At 46.7% G+C, this 21,811-nt stretch overlaps 1 long non-coding RNA gene across 1 annotated transcript; it reads right to left on the bottom strand.

The window, feature by feature from the left end:
• Positions 1-13,356: 13,356 nt before the first annotated feature.
• On the bottom strand, positions 13,357-20,136 carry LOC146844065 (uncharacterized). The gene is made up of 2 exons (XR_014981123.1): positions 19,094-20,136; positions 13,357-15,882 (listed from the first exon to the last, which is right to left on the bottom strand). It is a non-coding gene; the product is annotated as an uncharacterized LOC146844065 (long non-coding RNA).
• Between the last annotated feature and the right edge of the window lie 1,675 nt (positions 20,137-21,811).

The following is a 21,811-nucleotide window of genomic DNA, read 5'->3' as shown; positions in this document are numbered from 1 at the left end:
GCCTACACTGACTAAGGAAGAAGTTGTGCACTGGCAGAATGCACCCAGAACTGGTTTGAACTAGGTACAGGTTCCTCTGCCCTCAGAGGCAAAGGATTTGCTAGTATAAATATTGGGGCCCGGACCCCCATATTTTAGATTACTTCTGGGAGCACACGACAAACCTTTGCCGAGGAGAAGAACCAAGGAAGCTGCAGGAGTTTGGACTGCCCCTCTGCCAGTGTGCTGTTTTCTGGGTTGGCCTGCAGTGGTTTCTTCACTGCCAAGAAAAGGAGAAGGAACGTTTAAAGAACTTTCATCATCTTGCAGAATATTTCTCCAAGGGCTTGAATTTGAGCTTGCCTCCTGTCTGAAGTCTCAGGGATACAGAAGACTTCACCCCTTCTGTTTGCCTGCATCTGGAACTTGCTGTTCTAGTTGCTACAGAAGGAATCTGCAACACCAACGCTGGCGGGCGATGCCGTAATCTGCATTGAAGCCGTGAGCGCTGCTCCGACTTGCAAAGTAGCCTAGGCAGCGCATGCGCAGTCTCTTCGAGACTATTGTTAGCCTTTGGTGGGCATAGAGCCCACCCATTACTTACCATTGTCAGGCATCATTATCACTCTCATTTATTTGCTTCTTATTGGTTAGCTGCTGTAAGCATCCTTCCTCTTTGTGAGTTCATCCAAGTCCCCAGGGAGCATAGATGCATTACTCATGTCCCTCTACTCCATTTTAGGCGCTACTTTTTTCTTGGTGTGAAAGCACTCAATCAGAGTGCCCGTTCTTCAGCAGTCTCCCTTGTGGACTTCCTCACTTCTTCACCTCCATGTTCCTACCACCCGCCGTCCTTCTGCTGCCTGTGGTGTTGCCACCTCCCAAGCACCCACCCTCCTTCCCTTCGGATGTCCACAGTGTTGCCCTTGATGACCCAACTACCCGCCTTCCCTTTGTCCATGGTGTTGCCCGCTTCTACACACCCACCCTCCTTCTCTTCCATTGTCTGTGGTACCACCCGCACATCTCTCGCCACTGATCTCTTTTGAGATTTCTTGAAGAAAAGCAATTTGTCCAGAACAGGAAAGTAGCAATTAGCCGCTTTCGCAGCCAGCAGTGTTAAAAGTACCATAGCTCGGGAGCTACCAGTGTAAATCCGTATTTGTAAAGCACAAACTACTCACCCTTACAGGTCTCAAGGCACTGGGGGCCATCGTGGAAATTAAGTGAGCTATTGCCCAGAGTCACATAGTGCTGAGCTAAGCTGCCGCTGGAGCCGAGGATCAAACCATGAACCCTCTACTCTGAAGTCATCTGCCCTGGCTGCTGCACCACATCTCTCCCCACTCTCCCCACCAGTGGGAGCAGCAAGTAATTGGAATATCTCAGTGTAAGCACTGTTGGCACCAAAGCAGAGAACAGTCGTAAGGGGGAGGGCCCGCCTACCCACAGTGTCACCCAAAGAGTGGTATTTATTGAAGAGGTTTTCCCATATTCATAAGTCTCAGCCCTAACAAACATCAGGTGTGTGAGATTGGTGTGAACCTATAAATTCACAGTGTGGCTCATACATCGCAGGCATCCACTCCTGACTTTCCAGTTCATTCTCAAATCCAGGTGGTGACTTGCTGTGCCTCGGGGCAAAGTCCAGAATTTAATTAATACTACCATTCACTGTAGTGTTGAAAATTGAAATAACGATGTGAGTAAGCATTCACTGAAAGACATGAATTCTCCTTTAAGACCGAGTTTCTTCCGTTATGTTGACTAAAGTCTGGACTCCATTTTGTATTGTCATGCCTCCACGTGCGTAGCACGAGAAGAGTCCTATCTTCGTGTTAGTTGCTCTTGTAATCTGCCTAGTAACAGTCTATAAATAGCTCCTTTGTCCGTCCGGCGCATGCCCAGACTTGACCACATCTGTTATCAGTTAGTCCTTGCTTGACCATGTTTTCGCGGGCTCAAGGAGTGTGTTAGCTCCGCCCATATATTGATTCTGTATCGAAAACGACCATAAAAGGTAATACTCTTTGCCTCATGTTGTACCCACCCACTTATGAACCCCTCTGTTGTGTATAAAAGGGGACCGTGTATGCAAGTTCTGTGTGCTACTCTATGCAATACTGAAGAGTGTTGTATGGATTGTAGAACCACCCTTAAGGGTTAATAAACTTTGTCTTTGTACTTTGCAGTTTCCGTGACAACTTCCTTGTAGATTCCATTTGCAGGAGAGCGAACCCTTGTGACCTGCGGGCCTAGCTGGGGCCTGTATTCATCAGTAGGCTATAGGGTAGTGCTCCAAACTCCCCTCTCTTCCTCATTCTGTCCCTAGATCACAACATGACAACTGCTGATCCTGGTGCTGCCACCACTGCAAGGCTTAATTTGAGCTGGTGGTTTCCGGTGCCCGTCACCGGCACTTAATTGTCAACTCCAGCACTTATGACAGTCTGCCAAAAGGAGGTGCTATTTATCTAATTTAGATATGAAAGCAACACCAGTTGTTTATTAACACAACATTCGTTAAAAAGTACTAATACCTGCCGCCCAAGCCATTCTTATAACTTGGGGGGCCTGGAATAGTCTGAAGTCAAACTTGCAGGAGTGCGAAGGTCAGTAGTTGTGTTGGTAGTGGTGCTGTCATTGGCATCACTAGGAGGGGCAATTGGTGGTACACTCTTCAATGGCATCCTGGTAGAGAGATCCCAGCCGTGCCTCCACTCTAGGCACTGCAGAGAGATCCCAGCCGTGCCTCTACTCTAGGCACTGCAGAGAGATCCCTGCAGTGCCTCCACTCTAGGCACTGCAGAGAGATCCCAGCTGTCCCTCTACTCTAGGCACTGCAGAGAGATCCCCGCAGTGCCTCCACTCTAGGCACTGCAGAGAGATCGCAGCCATGCCTCCACTCTAGGCAGTGCAGAGAGATCCCAGAAGTGCCTCCACTCTAGGCACTGCAGAGAGATCCCAGCAAGGCCTCCACTCTAAGCACTGCAGAGAGATTCCAGCAGTGCCTCCACTCTAGGCACTGCAGAGAGATCCCAGCCGTGCCTCCACTATAAGCAATGCAGACATATCCAGTAGTGCCTCCTATGTAATCGCTGCACATCCCAACTGTCCCTTAAATGTAACCCTGCAGATAAAAATCATGCTTTCACTGTGAAAAAGGTAGATCCCAAAGCGCCTCTAGTGTTAGCACTGCAGAGCCCAGCCATGCCTCAACGCAAAGCTCTGGAGGCAGATCCCAGTAGTGCTTTAACTCTAAGCACTGGAGGCAGATCCCAGAGTGCCACTACTGTGAGCACTGCAGATCCCAACAGTGCATCCACACTATGCACCGCAGGTCACAGCAGTGCATCCACTATAGGCACTGCAGACAAACCCCAGCACAGCCACCGCTTTAAGCACTGCCAATGCTTCTCCTGTAAGCACTGCAGACAGATCTAGCGGCATCTCCACAGTATGCAGGGCACATCCCATCAGTGTCCTATCTGTAAGCACTGCTGATCTGAGTGACACCTCCACTGCAAGCACTGCAGACATCCCAGTGGTGCCTTTACTGCAATCACTGTATATTCCATTACTACCTTTACTGTACTCACTGCTGTTCCAAGCAGTGCCTTTTCTGAAAGCAATGTAGGTCCCAGCAGTGCCTCCACTGTAAGCACTGCAAACAGGGTCAGACCGGCCTAAAGGGCAATCAGCCTGGCAGTGCCAGAGGGCTCGTCTGACCGGTCCATGTGGGCTGTATTTGTAGATGTGTGTGGGCCTATTCTATGGTCTGGTGGGCCGGTTTTTACTGCTATTTTCCCTGATATTCCCAGAAACACTGCATGCAGCAAGCACAATTGTATGCAGTCTCCCATATGTCCCTCGTGTACTTCCCCACCTCCTCCTTCCTCCCATCTACCCTCCATCTGTTGTCTGCACTGGTGTCACCTTCCACACACACCTTCCCTTTGCTTGACTGTTGTGTTGTTCTTCATCATCCAACCAACCTCCTTCCCTCCCATTGTCCAGACCTGTCAGCTTGTGATTTTTTTCTTTTGCAGAGTGAGAAGGGGGCGTGCCCATAAAGGGGCAGGGCTTGGAGCCAGCATGCACCACAGACACTTCCAAATGCACAGCCCCCTCCCACGACAAGCCTCCACCTCCCCCGCTGTCCAAAACCAAAAGTAAAGCTTTTCAGGCTGCTGCCCATGTCCTCCGGAGGTTTCACACCTCGTAATGGACATCACCTGAGCTAAAACTCTAATTAGCTGGAAACCTGCTCTCTGCATGGGTTTTCCCCCTAATTGTGTGCCTCTATGTGATATCGGCTCCTCATTGGGTGACAGTGTGAAAGGAGTCTATATCGTGTGACACACGGTGGCACCATGTGAGTTGGCAGGTCTGATTGTCCATGGTGTTTGTCTCTCCCACTCTGCTTGCCCTCCATTATCTTTCTTCTCTCTCTGTTAACTGTAGGCACAGTCCTCCCTCGATGCCAGCATACTACTCTTCCAAGGCTGTCGGCTGCGCCTTTTATTCCACAACCTTTGACAAATGAGTGATCCTGAGCAAGCGTTGTACTTCATGTGCCTCAGGCCTCTGATCTTCAAAAGGTGGCATTTCTTAGCACTCATACGAAAGCTGTGTTGGTCACTACACAAAGCTGGAAATTTGTACATTTAGATATAGGCAGATGGCTCAGATGTCAGTATGGCTGGGACAGAATCAGTCAGATGCCAGGTGTTGTAGTGTAGTTCCTATTTCCCTTATAGGCTCTGCACATTGGAATAACATACACAATAGATTTGACATAGGACTAAGGTCAGTATGTCTCTATCGAGTATATTAAACTTAATTACTTGTGTGCGCCAGCTAACTCAGAGGTCACTAGAAACTTCTTGAATATACAAGAAGGGATTAGTCTCTGACAACCGCATAAACATGACAACTTTGTTTCCTTTTAGAATCGGAACAGTCTCTGAATCGTGGAAACACTAGATAACAGTTTCACTCAGTCAATCGTGCATGCTTCGTTTCTACAGAGTTGCACAAAAATAGAGAGACAGGCGTTTCAATAAAAGGGTTTATTGAACAGTCTTATTTCTCATGCAAGAGATATGAATTGCTACAATCGTAGGACAGACTGCGAAGTACAATATGTACGCGGTTAGCAGTAAGATAAAATAATACTGCAATAGCATGGTTTGTAGCTATGACATATATTAATCAAAATACATACATAAATAACATAAATAACATAATGATAAAAATGTCATACTCATCTGATGCTTCTAAATTGTTCTACCCCAGTGTAACTAACCTAAGTGCAGTCGAAGGTTTGAAGTAGGTGCTATTTCTAAAGTATAGCTAGCTATATTTTAGTTTAGCCAAGAGTTGACAAAATTTTCTCTAAGTTCTAGGCAGCTCCATACCTGAGAATGAGAGAGGTTGGAATCTCTTTTCTGGACTCGATAGTCTAACCCCCTGCAAGGGAAGTCAGAGAGCACTGGAGCTGGATTCACTGCAAGGAGGATGGCAGCATCAGGTCAGTGCATCAGGCTGGAGCTCGATCTCCTTCCGAACTTGCCGTGTCTGGGTTGGATCGAATCCTCCGGGAACCGCAATTTGCCAGGGCAAGTGCTGGTATATATTATACCTTGAAGGTGTCTAGGAATGCCAGTATTGACATTAACGTCGGGCAGAGGAACGTCATGAATGAACCTCTAAGGAATAGATGTTCATGCATACTTAATGAGTAAAAATTGCTAAAGGCTTAAGGGTCTGGTTTTCGAAGAACTCGTTGTGACGTGGATGGACGGATGTAGGTGGCCATGCCTGTATTTTTTTGTTTTATCTGTTTATTCAAGTCAGCAAATCCATGACATTACAGTTGTGGATATACAGAGCCACAGCAAAAGCAGGCAAATTCTGAACCAATCTGTCACTGTAAATCTGCATGCAAACAAGTATCAGTTTTCATTTACCCCCAAATCACTTTTCGTAACCAGAACAAAAACAACCAATGGTACAGATGGAAAGCAGCCGTAACCAAACATAGCACTCTAGCAATTAAGGAGCGAGCCCTGCTAAGGGAGCAACCCGTATGAAATAGTACACAGCAGTAGCAATCATGTTGGTATATCGGACCCCAACACAGCGTGATGTAAGCGGGCTTCCGCCCTGTTGTATACGGACACAAGGACTAACCATACACGGCATGCCACCCCGCCCGCTACGAGGCCCCTCCTCCATACCGCCACCCACAGCCGGCTGCCATCAAGTGCAAAATCATCTAGAGTTCAGCACCACAGGCGAGCACCTCCACACCCCCAGCAACATCAGCCCATATCATCAGATACCTTTCCAGACAATGCACATGTAGGGCTGGGGGAGCCGGCTCTCTCCCGGGTCCACTGCAAAAAGGGCTCCCAGATGTCCCTGGGTCGGGAAGTGACCGGCATCGTTTCCCAATAGCATGTAAGTTGTGTGTTAGCATATGTCACATCTTTCACCCATTCCGTAAATTCAGGTAAGGATCTGCGGCCCCAGCGCACCGCCACCTGTGGCTTAGCATATAGGAGCAGTAGCGCATGTAATTTCCTAGTCTTTGGTGGGGTATTTTTAACATAGCCCAGTAGCCCTAAGAGTGGGGTTGGCGCATCGGCTCGAAGGAGGATTTGATTAATAGCAGTGAAGATGTTCAACCAGTATTCCTCCAGCCGCGGGCAGCTCCACGCCACATGCATAAAAGTAGCATTGTCTGCCCCACACTTCCAGCAGGTATCATCCTCTCTGAGACCCATACGATGCAGCGATCTTGGTGTACGATAGTATCTGTGTAAGAACTTAAAATGCACGAGGCGCAATCTATAATTGGGCGATAGTTCCTTCAGTTGCCCACAGCAAAAGGTCCACTGTTCTTCTGACAGAGGGGCCTCCAACTCCACGTTCCACGCCTGCAGCGAGGAAGGCACAACGACAGGGGACTGCTCCTGCATACAGTTGTATAACCGGGACACAAGTTTTTGGGGAGATGCTTTCGAAAGCAAGTTTTGTAGTGCCTGGAGTTGCGGGGGCTCGTCCGGGAACTGAGGCCACAGCGTTTTACAGGATTCCTTAAGCTTATGAAGAGTAAAAAGGTCAGCGAAGGTGTCCGGTACGGCCGTCTCACCCGCAGTGGGAACCCCGAAGGTACCACCAGAGTAAATGTCAGCGAACGTGCGCAGGGTTTTCCCTCTAATCACGACTTCCTCCCCTCTATCCTGCAGGCAGGGGAACAGCCGGCGCATACAGGAGAGGGAGGTGGGCCCTCCTCTGCAACTCCCGCCATGTCCAGCGGAGCAAGGCCACCGTGTCTACATCTTTGGAGGGGCGGGGCGACTTCCCGTATAACGCCACACTGAGGGGCAAGGGAGCCGCAACCGCCATCTCCACCGCAACATGTGGCTGATAGGGAGTGGGGAAAACCCAGAAGTGCAGGAATTGTGCTTGTGCACATAGCGAGTATAATGCCATATCTGGGGCTCCCAGGCCACCCTGCCGTAACGGGAGGGTGAGCAGCGCCCAGGATGATCTCGCCTGGCTCCCAGCCCAAACCAGCGTCAACAGCAGTGATCGTACCCGAGCATGGAAATGCGCAGTCAGGGGCAATGGTAGATTTACGAAGAGGTATAGAAATTTCGGAAGGACCACCATTTTTGCTAGGGCGATCCTTGCAACCAAAGACAAGGGGAGCTTGTTCCAAATTTCGATTTTCCCTTCCAGCCAGTCCACCGCTCTACCATAATTCAGCGTCCACAAGTCGCTCAGATTACGGCTGATCCAGACCCCCAGGTATTTGACCGAGTCAGTTTCCCAGCGCAAGGGGTAATCCGAGGACACCTCCGAGGTGGCATCCGTCAAAGGGAACGCCACAGACTTAGACCAATTAATAGCTACTCCTGCCAGTCCCTCGAACCGGACGAACTCCGTCAGTAGTGGGTTCAGGTTCTCGGCGGGGTTAGTGACATACAGCGTTACATCGTCTGCATACAGGGAGATCAGCAAGCTACGAGCGCTGAATCCGATGCCCCGGGCCGTGTGATGCTGGCGGACCCGAGCCGCGAGGGGCTCCATGGCAATGGCGAATAGCAACGGGGACAGAGGGCACCCCTGCCTGGTCCCGCGAGAGATGCCAAATGGCCGGGAGATCAGCCCGTTCACCCGCACTCGTGCCCTGGGAGCGGCGTAGAGGGGCCGTATCAAGTTTATAAAAAGGGGACTAAATCCCATCCTGCCAAGAATCCGAAACAGGTAGGGCCATTCCAGCGAATCAAACGCTTTCGTGGCGTCCAAAAAAATGACTGCCGCCTGTATGGAGGGGTGTAAATAGTGCAATACTGAAAATATCGTTCGCAAGTTGTGCGACGTGGCTCGGCTGGGGATAAACCCCGATTGGTCGGGTAGCGCCACCATCGGCAATAGGGGCTGGAGCCGGTCTGCTATCAGTTTGGCGTAGATTTTAACGTCTACGTTAATGAGGGAGAGTGGCCGGTACGAGTCCAATAGCTGGCAATCTTTGTCCGGCTTTAGCAGTGTAATTATTAGTGCCTCACACATCGAGTCCGGCAGGGAGCCAGTCTCCTGGGCCTCAGCAAAGACCGAGAGGAGCTTAGGGGCCAGTTCGTCAACAAAGGTCTTATAAAAAGTAGTGGTCAGCCCATCTGGGCCGGGGGCCTTGTGCGCGGGCATGCTTTTTATCACCTGTGCGACATCCCGAGCAGTGAACGGGACATCCATGTATCGACGGTGGTGGTCATTAAACCAGACAATGGCGATGGAATCCAGGAAAGCGTCCAGGGATTCCGGAGCTGCACTCTGTCTGGAAGTATAGAGGGTCGAGTAGAATTGAGCGAAAGCAGCAAGCACTGCATCGGGCCCTAATCAGAGCTCTCCCTCCCCATCTCTGATGGAAGTTATACAATTGGACTGTGTGCATGGAGCAATAAGCCGCGCCAGGGTTCTACTAGGCCTGTCCCCTTCTCCGTAGCGACGGGCCTCCGCCTGTTTGCCCAGGAACTTCACCTCGCGCTGCGCCTCAACGCCAAACTCCAGCAGCTTAGCCTTCATTTGAACCGACAGGTCGGGTGACGGGTCATTGCAGAATCTCACGTCCAACTCCCTTAACTCCCCCTCCAGCCGGCCTAGAGAGGCCATGCCTGTATTTGGTTTGTACGGACAATATCTAAATAAGGGCCGGATTTCTATGTCCAAATAAGGGCAATGTGAATTGTACCTAAATAAGGGCAATAATCGGGAAACCTATATACGGAATCTAAATCTGCACACAACACCCACTCCAGTTTCGTATGAACGACGTAACTAAATACTAAACGTTCTAAACATATCTTAAAACAGAGTATCGCATGGGTTTGCTAAAACAAGCTAAAAATATATCTAAAACATATGTTCTAAAAATACATTACAAAACCATTGCTATGCATAAAGTGTTGTACATATTAAAGGCAATGTTCCATTCTAAGCATAGGATCACATAGGGATGCTAAATGAATGAACCAAAATATATACATGTGATGAAATGGCTCGTAAATACAGAAGAAAAAAGGGCTGAAACCATTTCATATCAGGCCACATAAGTCAAATTGTTATTCATGACAAGGTGGCATACTGTCCCTGGAAGTGTTATCAAAGAATTCTGTTCTTTATGAATAGTTCTACTATAAGCAGATTACTGTGCCCAAAAATGAAAAATACAATTTTGGGACGGGAAGAGAAAAAAAATATCTAATCATAGAAAAGTTCCAAAGTCAGTATTACGTTTGAAAGAAAATGAAGGCCAAAATCAGAGTCTCTCCGGAACACTGTGTGCTTGAATCAAAAGTCAGTGTGTGGGGATGGAGAAAACATTAAGTTTCTAATCCTGTAGTCAACAAGTCGTCTACCGTTGTGGGTGAGAGTTGGAATACCTTGTGTAGAAGATCAACAGCACAAAGATGCGAACTATCGCCTTCAGCATGGGAAGCATCAGCAATGTCCGAATTGGATTTTACCTGCGCGCCTGGTGTTTCCTCTCGTACCTCAGCAGTAGAATGTTGCGTCTGTGAGATCTCAATGAATGCTGCCCTCAGGATTGGTAGCCGCTGGGGAAAACACATAGCATGAGCTGTTATCGGGTCCAGCAGTGTATCAATATCCGTAGTCATGACTGTTTGGAGTGTCAGACAAATGTCCAGCACGCATTCTTCACCGCATAGCAGGCAGCATAGAACAGGTAAGATGCAATCTTGTCAAATTGGTCTGAATGACAGAAACCAAGTAGTGTTTAATTCTCGTAGACGAGGTAAACCCAGAATTTGGACGATGCTCACAACACCTCATCTCCAACAGAGTTCTTTCCAAGGTGAACTGGGTGTCGCTGGTGATTTGGCTTGCCATATCGTAGCAGTAGGAGCAAAAATAGTATCCCTGCAATGAGTGCTAAAAGGAGCTGCAGTCCGCCAAACACAGAGTGCACGAAGTTTGGAAAAATTCTAAGGACTGCTTGAAAAGGTGCTAACAGTCCTGCACACATGTTCTTAAATACATGGTCAATACCGCTCGTATCAGACATGTTTAAGATATGACCTAACATTTCTGAGAAATGCAGAGGGCAGTTTGTATACAAAAGAGTATGTATCTCCGCAGAAGTCCTTCCGACTTGGAGATCATAGGTTTCTTCGGCAGAGATCAAAGGCATAGTTTTTTGTAAAAGAATGGCTTTCATTCTGCCTAGATTATCAATTCGTATAGAAGAGATATTCAGTGAAGGCCATAAAGGCGACTCCCTGACTATGTCTATTTGAGGAAACAAGACTTGCATACAGCAAGTGACCCTGGATGTAAACGTTGCTAGATATGGGATACCTGGCAGCATGCCACAGCAGCTGTGATCATTCAACATAATGTAACTCCCATTTGAAAGTTGACCAAAGATTGGATTAATAACTGCTGCCGGTGAACCATGCAGGTGGCAGGATAAGTTTGTAGTGGAACCGTCACAGGCCCCGTTTAAGTTAATACCCTGACAAAGGAGAGAACCGCTTAGTGCGTTTTCACAGTTTTCACTGCTAAGAAACACTTGAAGTCCCCCACTCCAACATCTGTGTGTGTAAGGTAAATCCCAGGATGTCTTGATGTATTCTTTACCGAACCTTTCATATTTGCCTGTTGGTATATTTTTTAGGCAATACTGAAAATGGAAAGTCGTAACAGGCAGAGTAATCTTACCATGTATGATCCACTCAGTAGCTGGTTTTTCTGCCACTGTGAACGGTAATTTCTCCAGTTTTTCAATGCTCAGCACCGTATAGTCTGCTCCCCTCCGTGCCATTTTGATCTGTCTATCAGTGAGATTGAAATCTACAAACAGTGACGTAGTTTTGATTAAATCCCAAGACACATAGCCAGAATGCAGGTTTTGCAGCATCCAGCCTAATAGCATGATAGAACGTAGCTGTGACTGACCATGATGCAACATGACCAAGTCTTGTTCCATGATGTCTATGACAGAGGATACAATGCTGTCCAACGAATAAATCCTGGACGACAGAGTCGTTAACCCATTGTCTACTACAGAGAGAGTTGTCTCTAAATAAATACGATCAATTTCTCGTATTCGTTCTGCAGTCTCTGCTTGGGTGACCTTCTATGCTTCATTATAAGCGTTACAACAAACAAATGATGGACTGAATGCTGACAATGCAGACATTCTCCCCCAGTCAAGAGATCTGGGTTAAATCCATCGTTCTTTTGCCCACTACGCCACCCCAGTTCAGACATGGCCATATGCAAATCAGTCTAGACACTGTGCCTCATGGGAACAGTCCAGCCCGAACTGCCAAGCCATGTCTTCCCTGGACCGGAATCAAGCATCCTAGGACCGGTTTCTGGCTATCAGCCGTCATCAGCCAGGATAGCTTGACTCCAGTGGCGTAGTGAGCACGGGACCCACGTCTGGGCATACCCATCCCACTTAGGGCGAAAAGCGTTACAACAAACAAATGATGGACGGAATGCTGACAATGCAGACATTCTCCCCCAGTCAAGAGATCTGGGTTAAATCCATCGTTCTTTTGCCCACTACGCCACCCCAGTTCAGACATGGCCATATGCAAATCAGTCTTGACCCTGTGCCTCATGGGAACAGTCCAGCCCGAACTGCCAAGCCATGTCTTCCCTGGACCGGAATCAAGCATCCTAGGACCGGTTTCTGGCTATCAGCCGTCATCAGCCAGGATAGCTTGACTCCAGTGGCGTTGTGAGCACGGGTCCCACGTCTGGGAATACCCATCCCACTTAGGGCGACAAGCGTTACAACAAACAAATGATGGCCGGAATGCTGACAATGCAGACATTCTCCCCCAGTCAAGAGATCTGGGTTAAATCCATCGTTCTTTTGCCCACTACGCCACCCCAGTTCAGACATGGCCATATGCAAATCAGTCTTGACCCTGTGCCTCATGGGAACAGTCCAGCCTGAACTGCCAAGCCATGTCTTCCCTGGACCGGAATCAAGCATCCTAGGACCGGTTTCTGTCTATCAGCCGTCATCAGCCAGGATAGCTTGACTCCAGTGGCGTAGTGAGCACGGGTCCCACGTCTGGGAATACCCATCTGTAATGGCTGGATTTTCTGTTTAGATGGGATCAGCCCCCAGGGGCCCCTGTGACCCAGCCAAAACGTACTCACCTTCCGTCCTCAGGACTCCTCTATATCCAGGCACCTGGTACCTACCTGAGGATAGGGAACTCGCAATATACAAGCTCATATTATTAAGAACACCACTAAATCTATAGGGATACTAAGAATACTCACTGATTACTAGGGATATCCATACCCTAGACCACACTTATTCACATCAGTTGGTCTCGCGGCCACCCTGACCCAGACCGTTCTACCCTAGGGCAGATCTGCTACACACGGGCCTGCAGAACCCAATGCTCCCTTTTTCAAATCGTTCGCGATCCTGCGAAACCTACACGGCGGTATCCCTCCCGCCGCTCTCACTTATACACGGGCTGCAATCCGGCAGTCCTACACGCTGGTAATCCTCCCCAGCGCTCTCATTAACGCCGCATATCAACGACGACCACATTCCTATGAACACCTATACATATATATATATATTGGGATATTATCTCAGCTGTCTACTCGGGATGAAACTACAATAATAACTTTGAATGTGGGTCCAGATTATTGTGTATTACCTGCTCTTGGCATCAAAGGTCCACTCACTCCCTATTTATGTGATCACCACTTACCTGATTGGGATTACTCATCCATTCACGCGCCTAGTGCTCACCTAGGAGCTTCATTTACCTTCAGTGAACAAGAATAGGGGCTACACACCAGTTTGTTATAAACTGGGGGTCATTTATTACAGTAATATAAACATTAATACAAATCTAACAAAGGCTATAGGTAGAACACACTACTTAAAAGAGAAGGATTACACATAACAGGAACACTCCGCTGAAAGGGAAAAGATTAAGTGTAGCTAATGTGATGAAAGCGATATCACCTGATTAGTGTGAAGTCTTGTTCTAGCTGTCATCTGGGTTCCTCTCTCGTCTGTGCCTTGGCTCATCTCATGCTCTCTCTCTCTCCTGCACTCTTGGGTACACCTCTGCGCTGATCGCTCTGCCTCTGGACTCCTCTCCCCCACACGAACTGTCTCTCCACCTTGCGTCTTCACTCTTAATGGTTCCTGCCGCTCTGATCACCGTTCATTCTACTATCTTATTCGCTTTGTCTCTGCGCCAATGTCCAATTCCATCTGCTCCCATAGGTTAATCCACAAGCTCTCCTCTATCTCTTCTAAAAGGCATTACTTCAGACTCCAGCTATTCACACCTCCTCCTGATAAGCAACTGCTTCTGACTGCTTCCTTCAGTTCCAGCTCGCTATTCAACTCAGCTCTTCTCCAGATTGAACTCTCTCTCTCTCTCTCTCTCTGCCAACTCCACTCCACTGCTCTCCTCTCTGCTGGACTCTCTCCTCGACTGCCCTCTGACTGACTCACTGACTCCGCCTCTGCACTTCACTGATATAGAATGCTGTTTCCTCATGGAAAGTTCCAGCCATCAGCCCGCCGCCCACCGGGTCTCTGCATCACCTCGCATCAAGGACACTTTCCCAGCTGGCCAGCCTTTTGTTGTGTCTTCTACACAGAGAATAATACAGCCTACCGATAAGGGCTGGCCCAGACCGGTTCTCTCCAAGTGAAAAACAGCCTTAACTATAAACTTTGCCTTTGCCCTGAAAAGCCTCTCAGCTTCATCAAGATGGAGTCCCTCTAGCTCTAGGCCTGTAGGCCTGAAAGGGGTGAAATGCTCCTTAGCTCTGTCAGAATACCTACATGAACCATACCAATATGTCTAATATGTCAAAGCCAATAGGCAATAGACAGGTTAAAGTCAAGAATAAAGGCATATTAAGCAGCTATCCTCTTCTAGGTCTGGAAAAAGGGCTTAAAAGGGCCAACACAGGCTAAGAATGCCTATACTAGATGCGAGCAAGAATAATGATCTATTATCACTGCTAAATAAAGCCAAAAACCCTGCCATTACATTGCACCCTAGATCCTTATCTTGCGAGCATCTTATAAACAACAACAACCATCTAAACAAACATCAACATAATCTATCCAACATAGGCTAAAAATACCTATCCTAGATGTGAGCAAGACTAAGATCTATATCACTGCTAAATATCTCTGCCATCCACCCTTAGATCCTTATCTTGCGAACATCTGACAAACAATAACATCTAAATAAACAAACATCAACAAAATCTATCAACAAATCAAAACCTAAAAAAAAAACTCCCTAAAAACAATGACAACTCAAGAAAATTCCACCTGAAACTCAATTGTAGGGAATAGAAACCTAAAAACAAATCAAAGCACCCTTGACTCGAATGCTGAAAATATCTGAGATTGGATCTGATAACGAAAGAAACTAACCAAAGCATCCTCAAACTAAATGTTCCTCAACTTCTAATGATAACTGGTGAAATCTAGTGATGTAGGGACTTATGTGTTGAATGAAAACAGCAAGGGGCCTAAATGGGCCTACTTCGGACAACTTAAGGCTAAATGAGACCTACCTACCATTGTCAACTTAAGAACTAAATGTGTTTCAACTCCTAATGAGAAAACAACAAAGGGCCTAAATGAGCCCTACCTACTATAGGCAACTTAAGCTAATGATGACTCATGAAACTATTGGTGTAGGTGCTAATATGTGAGATGAAAATAACAATAGGCCTAAATGAGGCCTACCTGCTGACATATGTCAATTTAAAGTGAAATCCGAGAAATACAATAGCAAGGTCTGGGCAAACATTAATACATAATCATACTAAAAGACAATCTACCCAGAACAATCCAAATTTAAGGTAACCACCCAGTAATCAATCAAGGTGAAAATATAAGAACAGTAACAAAAAACATTTCAAATCACACGGTGAAACACATGTGCGCACCATCAGTAAAAAAAAAAAAGTCCTTCATTTGGAAAAACTATAATAGGTGACAAAATTTTTTTAAAAGTGGGGCCTGCTTGTAGTGATGTCAAAATTGCAGGCCAGGGAATTAAATAACTTAGTAATAGGTGACACGTTTTTTTTTTTTCGCTTTAAAAGTGGGGCCTGATTGTTCAAGCGATTATTTAATGTTCAAATTCTTCAGTGTAGGCCACCACCCTGCATCCTCGGTACTTCCTCCAATGCGGCCATCCATCACCCGGTCTGGTCTGGTCTGGTCTGGTCTCGTTCCATCATCCAAAACAATAAACTAAAATAATAACATGAAAATAAAAAGCTAAAACAAATAAAGGGAGTGGGCAGACGCACGCACGCACCCCAACTGCAGCAATCCTAGAAACAAGAGAAGAAGTATCATTATTCTTGTAAAATAAAATTTTCCATTTAAAAAGCACCCCGGGTGCCTTTCATTATCGAAAAGAAAATATCCTAATTAATTAAAAACATTCAAAATTTAATTTTTAAGTTCATTCAGTGGGGCCTAACATCACTGCCAAATGATGATCTCACAGCAGGAGCAGGGCACTGCAAGCCTATCAGAGAAGCCCGCCCAGGCCCACTGCAACTAACTAACTCCAAGGGAAGAGCAAGGCCACCCCGCCCTTATATAAACAAGCCGTCCGCGGAAGAAAATTGGATTATAGCCAATCATAACGAAACAGGGACGTGATCGGAGCCTGCAGCGGAAGAAAAAAAAAACTCGTCTGCACAAACCAGCTGGTCTGCCAAGGTCGACAAACAAATTCCTTGTAAGTTTTGTTCCCAGGCCTGATTGTGCTAACTAACGAAAGGTAGCATTTTAAAAAAAAAAAAAACAATTCTATTACAATGTACTGCTACTTAAAAGCTCCAGTTTCTAAAAAGACTTGTGTCTAACTAATTCAGCTAAAGGCAAGACATTTAAAATATGGGCACTTATTTAGAAAGGGGCAACTAACTTATGCACACAAGATTATACATTCTGCATTTGGGAAAAAAAACGAATTAACATGGTCCATTGTCAGCTGCTGAAAGAGAAATAATTTGTAAAACAACATAAAATGCAGATACATTTCAACATTGTATTTAATTTAAGGTTTTGCTGACACATTTATAAAAGAATACATTTTAATTTACATTTGGGAAAATAATAATGTTACATTTTATAGTTTTTCAAAGGCACACGGTTGCCTTTCACTAATTAAAAGCACATGTTACCATGCACTGTCGGGCAAGATTGATTATTATTAAACTAACACATTCCTGTCTAGATGGAAACCCCTCACAGAAATAATTAATGAAAACAGCTCCGTAGCGTGCACTCTAACAGGGCCATCTTTTTAACATTTCACTCATTTTAAAAGAACACAGCTCTCTCCGTAATCCAACTGGTTGATTTATAACCACATCAGTTCCAAGGCAAACCCACACAAATTCGTAGACGCATTTCAAAAGGAATGTGAAATGAACAGAACCCTTCTCAAAACACAAGATGTTACCTTTCCGTCAAGAAACTGACAAAGCACGTAGGCTGACCAAGGAACCAAAAAAAAAAAGTCAAAATCAAACCATCAAAAATCCTTAAAATAATTCACTGACTTTTATAGTCAGGTCAGATAACCATGCATGTTGACAGCATGTAAAAAATAAAGGCTGCCATCTCAACTCAAGATATTAACCCTTTGGCAGCTCAAATAGAAACATTTCCCAACGTCCATTTATACATGGGAAAATCATTAGCACATTTCTTCACGTTTACAAATGACACACACATATTTTCAAAAACGTTATTCCCAAGCACCCGAGAAAGATCCAGCTCTCTCCTGCCAAACGTAATGATAACATGCCCTGTCCAAGCCATGACCACATGGCGCTATTCACAAGCCATATTTACAAGACAAGCCTTTCACAAACAACATTTCCAAGGCGCAATGCACAAGGAACACAACAGATCAACATGAGAACATGCACCTCACAAATCACAATAATATGGCGCTATTCACAAGTCATATTTACAAGACAATCTTTTCACAAACAATGTATCCAAGGCGCAATGCACAAGGAACACAATAAATCAACATGAGAACCTGCACCTCACAAGTCACATTAATATGGCGCTATTCACAAGTCATATTTACAAGGAGCTATATTCACAGAACTCCACAGATCATAGAACAATGAACACATTTCACATTGCACAGCATAAGCAGATGCAGCAAGCAATTTAATGGGCAATTTAAAAGCACTTTTAACACACATTTATACAATTGGACCATCACATAGATGTAACTGGCTTCCTCATGTAATGTCATCCTTCAACTCTGACAGTTTAAACACCAAGATGAAAACCATTCCTTCCACCCTGAATAAACCAAATGCCATGATGTAATACAATCTCCTCACGCTGCAACTGTTCAAGCCAATAGGTCTAACAGGCTACATAAACTGCAACATTACGCCAGATGGAACTAGCGTTCAGGGCACTCCCTCAGAACACATGGAAAACTCTCTAAGCACATGGCCAGGCACACAGAGTTCGTAAACTGTCCGACTACGCCAAAATGTAATGGCGTTCATGGCACTCACTCACAACACATGGGAAACAATCTAAGCACATGGAGGTCACACAGGATTCGTAAACTGTCCGACTACGCCAAAATGTAATGGCTGGATTTTCTGTTTAGATGGGATCAGCCCCCAGGGGCCCCTGTGACCCAGCCAAAACGTACTCACCTTCCGTCCTCAGGACTCCTCTATATCCAGGCACCTGGTACCTACCTGAGGATAGGGAACTCGCAATATACAAGCTCATATTATTAAGAACACCACTAAATCTATAGGGATACTAAGAATACTCACTGATTACTAGGGATATCCATACCCTAGACCACACTTATTCACATCAGTTGGTCTCGCGGCCACCCTGACCCAGACCGTTCTACCCTAGGGCAGATCTGCTACACACGGGCCTGCAGAACCCAATGCTCCCTTTTTCAAATCGTTCGCGATCCTGCGAAACCTACACGGCGGTATCCCTCCCGCCGCTCTCACTTATACACGGGCTGCAATCCGGCAGTCCTACACGCTGGTAATCCTCCCCAGCGCTCTCATTAACGCCGCATATCAACGACGACCACATTCCTATGAACACCTATACATATATATATATATTGGGATATTATCTCAGCTGTCTACTCGGGATGAAACTACAATAATAACTTTGAATGTGGGTCCAGATTATTGTGTATTACCTGCTCTTGGCATCAAAGGTCCACTCACTCCCTATTTATGTGATCACCACTTACCTGATTGGGATTACTCATCCATTCACGCGCCTAGTGCTCACCTAGGAGCTTCATTTACCTTCAGTGAACAAGAATAGGGGCTACACACCAGTTTGTTATAAACTGGGGGTCATTTATTACAGTAATATAAACATTAATACAAATCTAACAAAGGCTATAGGTAGAACACACTACTTAAAAGAGAAGGATTACACATAACAGGAACACTCCGCTGAAAGGGAAAAGATTAAGTGTAGCTAATGTGATGAAAGCGATATCACCTGATTAGTGTGAAGTCTTGTTCTAGCTGTCATCTGGGTTCCTCTCTCGTCTGTGCCTTGGCTCATCTCATGCTCTCTCTCTCTCCTGCACTCTTGGGTACACCTCTGCGCTGATCGCTCTGCCTCTGGACTCCTCTCCCCCACACGAACTGTCTCTCCACCTTGCGTCTTCACTCTTAATGGTTCCTGCCGCTCTGATCACCGTTCATTCTACTATCTTATTCGCTTTGTCTCTGCGCCAATGTCCAATTCCATCTGCTCCCATAGGTTAATCCACAAGCTCTCCTCTATCTCTTCTAAAAGGCATTACTTCAGACTCCAGCTATTCACACCTCCTCCTGATAAGCAACTGCTTCTGACTGCTTCCTTCAGTTCCAGCTCGCTATTCAACTCAGCTCTTCTCCAGATTGAACTCTCTCTCTCTCTCTCTCTCTGCCAACTCCACTCCACTGCTCTCCTCTCTGCTGGACTCTCTCCTCGACTGCCCTCTGACTGACTCACTGACTCCGCCTCTGCACTTCACTGATATAGAATGCTGTTTCCTCATGGAAAGTTCCAGCCATCAGCCCGCCGCCCACCGGGTCTCTGCATCACCTCGCATCAAGGACACTTTCCCAGCTGGCCAGCCTTTTGTTGTGTCTTCTACACAGAGAATAATACAGCCTACCGATAAGGGCTGGCCCAGACCGGTTCTCTCCAAGTGAAAAACAGCCTTAACTATAAACTTTGCCTTTGCCCTGAAAAGCCTCTCAGCTTCATCAAGATGGAGTCCCTCTAGCTCTAGGCCTGTAGGCCTGAAAGGGGTGAAATGCTCCTTAGCTCTGTCAGAATACCTACATGAACCATACCAATATGTCTAATATGTCAAAGCCAATAGGCAATAGACAGGTTAAAGTCAAGAATAAAGGCATATTAAGCAGCTATCCTCTTCTAGGTCTGGGAAAAGGGCTTAAAAGGGCCAACACAGGCTAAGAATGCCTATACTAGATGCGAGCAAGAATAATGATCTATTATCACTGCTAAATAAAGCCAAAAACCCTGCCATTACACCATCCCACTTAGGGCGAAAAGCGTTACAACAAACAAATGATGGACGGAATGCTGACAATGCAGACATTCTCCCCCAGTCAAGAGATCTGGGTTAAATCCATTGTTCTTTTGCCCACTACGCCACCCCAGTTCAGACATGGCCATATGCAAATCAGTCTTGACCCTGTGCCTCATGGGAACAGTCCAGCCCGAACTGCCAAGCCATGTCTTCCCTGGACCGGAATCAAGCATCCTAGGACCGGTTTCTGGCTATCAGCCGTCATCAGCCAGGATAGCTTGACTCCAGTGTCGTAGTGAGCACGGGTCCCACGTCTGGGAATACCCATCCCACTTAAGGCGAAAAGCGTTACAACAAACAAATGATGGACGGAATGCTGACAATGCAGACATTCTCCCTCAGTCAGGAGATCTGGGTTAAATCCATCGTTCTTTTGCCCACTATGCCACCCCAGTTCAGACATGGCCATATGCAAATCAGTCTTGACCCTGTGCCTCATGGGAATACTCCAGCCCGAACTGCCAAGCCATGTCTTCCCTGGACCGGAATCAAGCATCCTAGGACCGGTTTCTGGCTATCAGCCGTCATCAGCCAGGATAGCTTGACTCCAGTGGCGTAGTGAGCACGGGTCCCACGTCTGGGAATACCCATCCCACTTAGGGCGAAAAGCGTTACAACAAACAAATGATGGACGGAATGCTGACAATGCAGACATTCTCCCCCAGTCAAGAGATCTGGGTTAAATCCATCGTTCTTTTGCCCACTAAGCCACCCCAGTTCAGACATGGCCATATGCAAATCAGTCTTGACCCTGTGCCTCATGGGAACAGTCCAGCCCGAACTGCCAAGCCATGTCTTCCCTGGACCGGAATCAAGCATCCTAGGACCGGTTTCTGGCTATCAGCCGTCATCAGCCAGGATAGCTTGACTCCAGAGGCGTAGTGAGCACGGGTCCCACGTCTGGGAATACCCATCCCACTTAGGGCGAAAAGCGTTACAACAAACAAATGATGGACGGAATGCTGACAATGCAGACATTCTCCCCCAGTCAAGAGATCTGGGTTAAATCCATCGTTCTTTTGCCCACTACGCCACCCCAGTTCAGACATGGCCATATGCAAATCAGTCTTGACCCTGTGCCTCATGGGAACAGTCCAGCCCGAACTGCCAAGCCATGTCTTCCCTGGACCGGAATCAAGCATCCTAGGACCGGTTTCTGGCTATCAGCCGTCATCAGCCAGGATAGCTTGACTCCAGTGGCGTAGTGAGCACGGGTCCCACGTCTGTGAATACCCATCCCACTTAGGGCGAAAAGCGTTACAACAAACAAATGATGGACGGAATGCTGACAATGCAGACATTCTCCCCCAGTCAAGAGATCTGGGTTAAATCCATCGTTCTTTTGCCCACTACGCCACCCCAGTTCAGACATGGCCATATGCAAATCGGTCTTGACCCTGTGCCTCATGGGAACAGTCCAGCCCGAACTGCCAAGCCATGTCTTCCCTGGACCGGAATCAAGCATCCTAGGACCGGTTTATGGCTATCAGCCGTCATCAGCCAGGATAGCTTGACTCCAGTGGCGTAGTGAGCACGGGTCCCACGTCTGGGAATACCCATCCCACTTAGGGCGAAAAGCGTTACAACAAACAAATGATGGACGGAATGCT

Source organism: Triturus cristatus, chromosome 4_1 (assembly GCF_964204655.1).
Source record: "Triturus cristatus chromosome 4_1, aTriCri1.1, whole genome shotgun sequence".
In the NCBI taxonomy this organism is placed as follows: Eukaryota; Metazoa; Chordata; class Amphibia; order Caudata; family Salamandridae; genus Triturus; species Triturus cristatus.
This window is presented reverse-complemented; position numbering and strand designations above follow the sequence as displayed.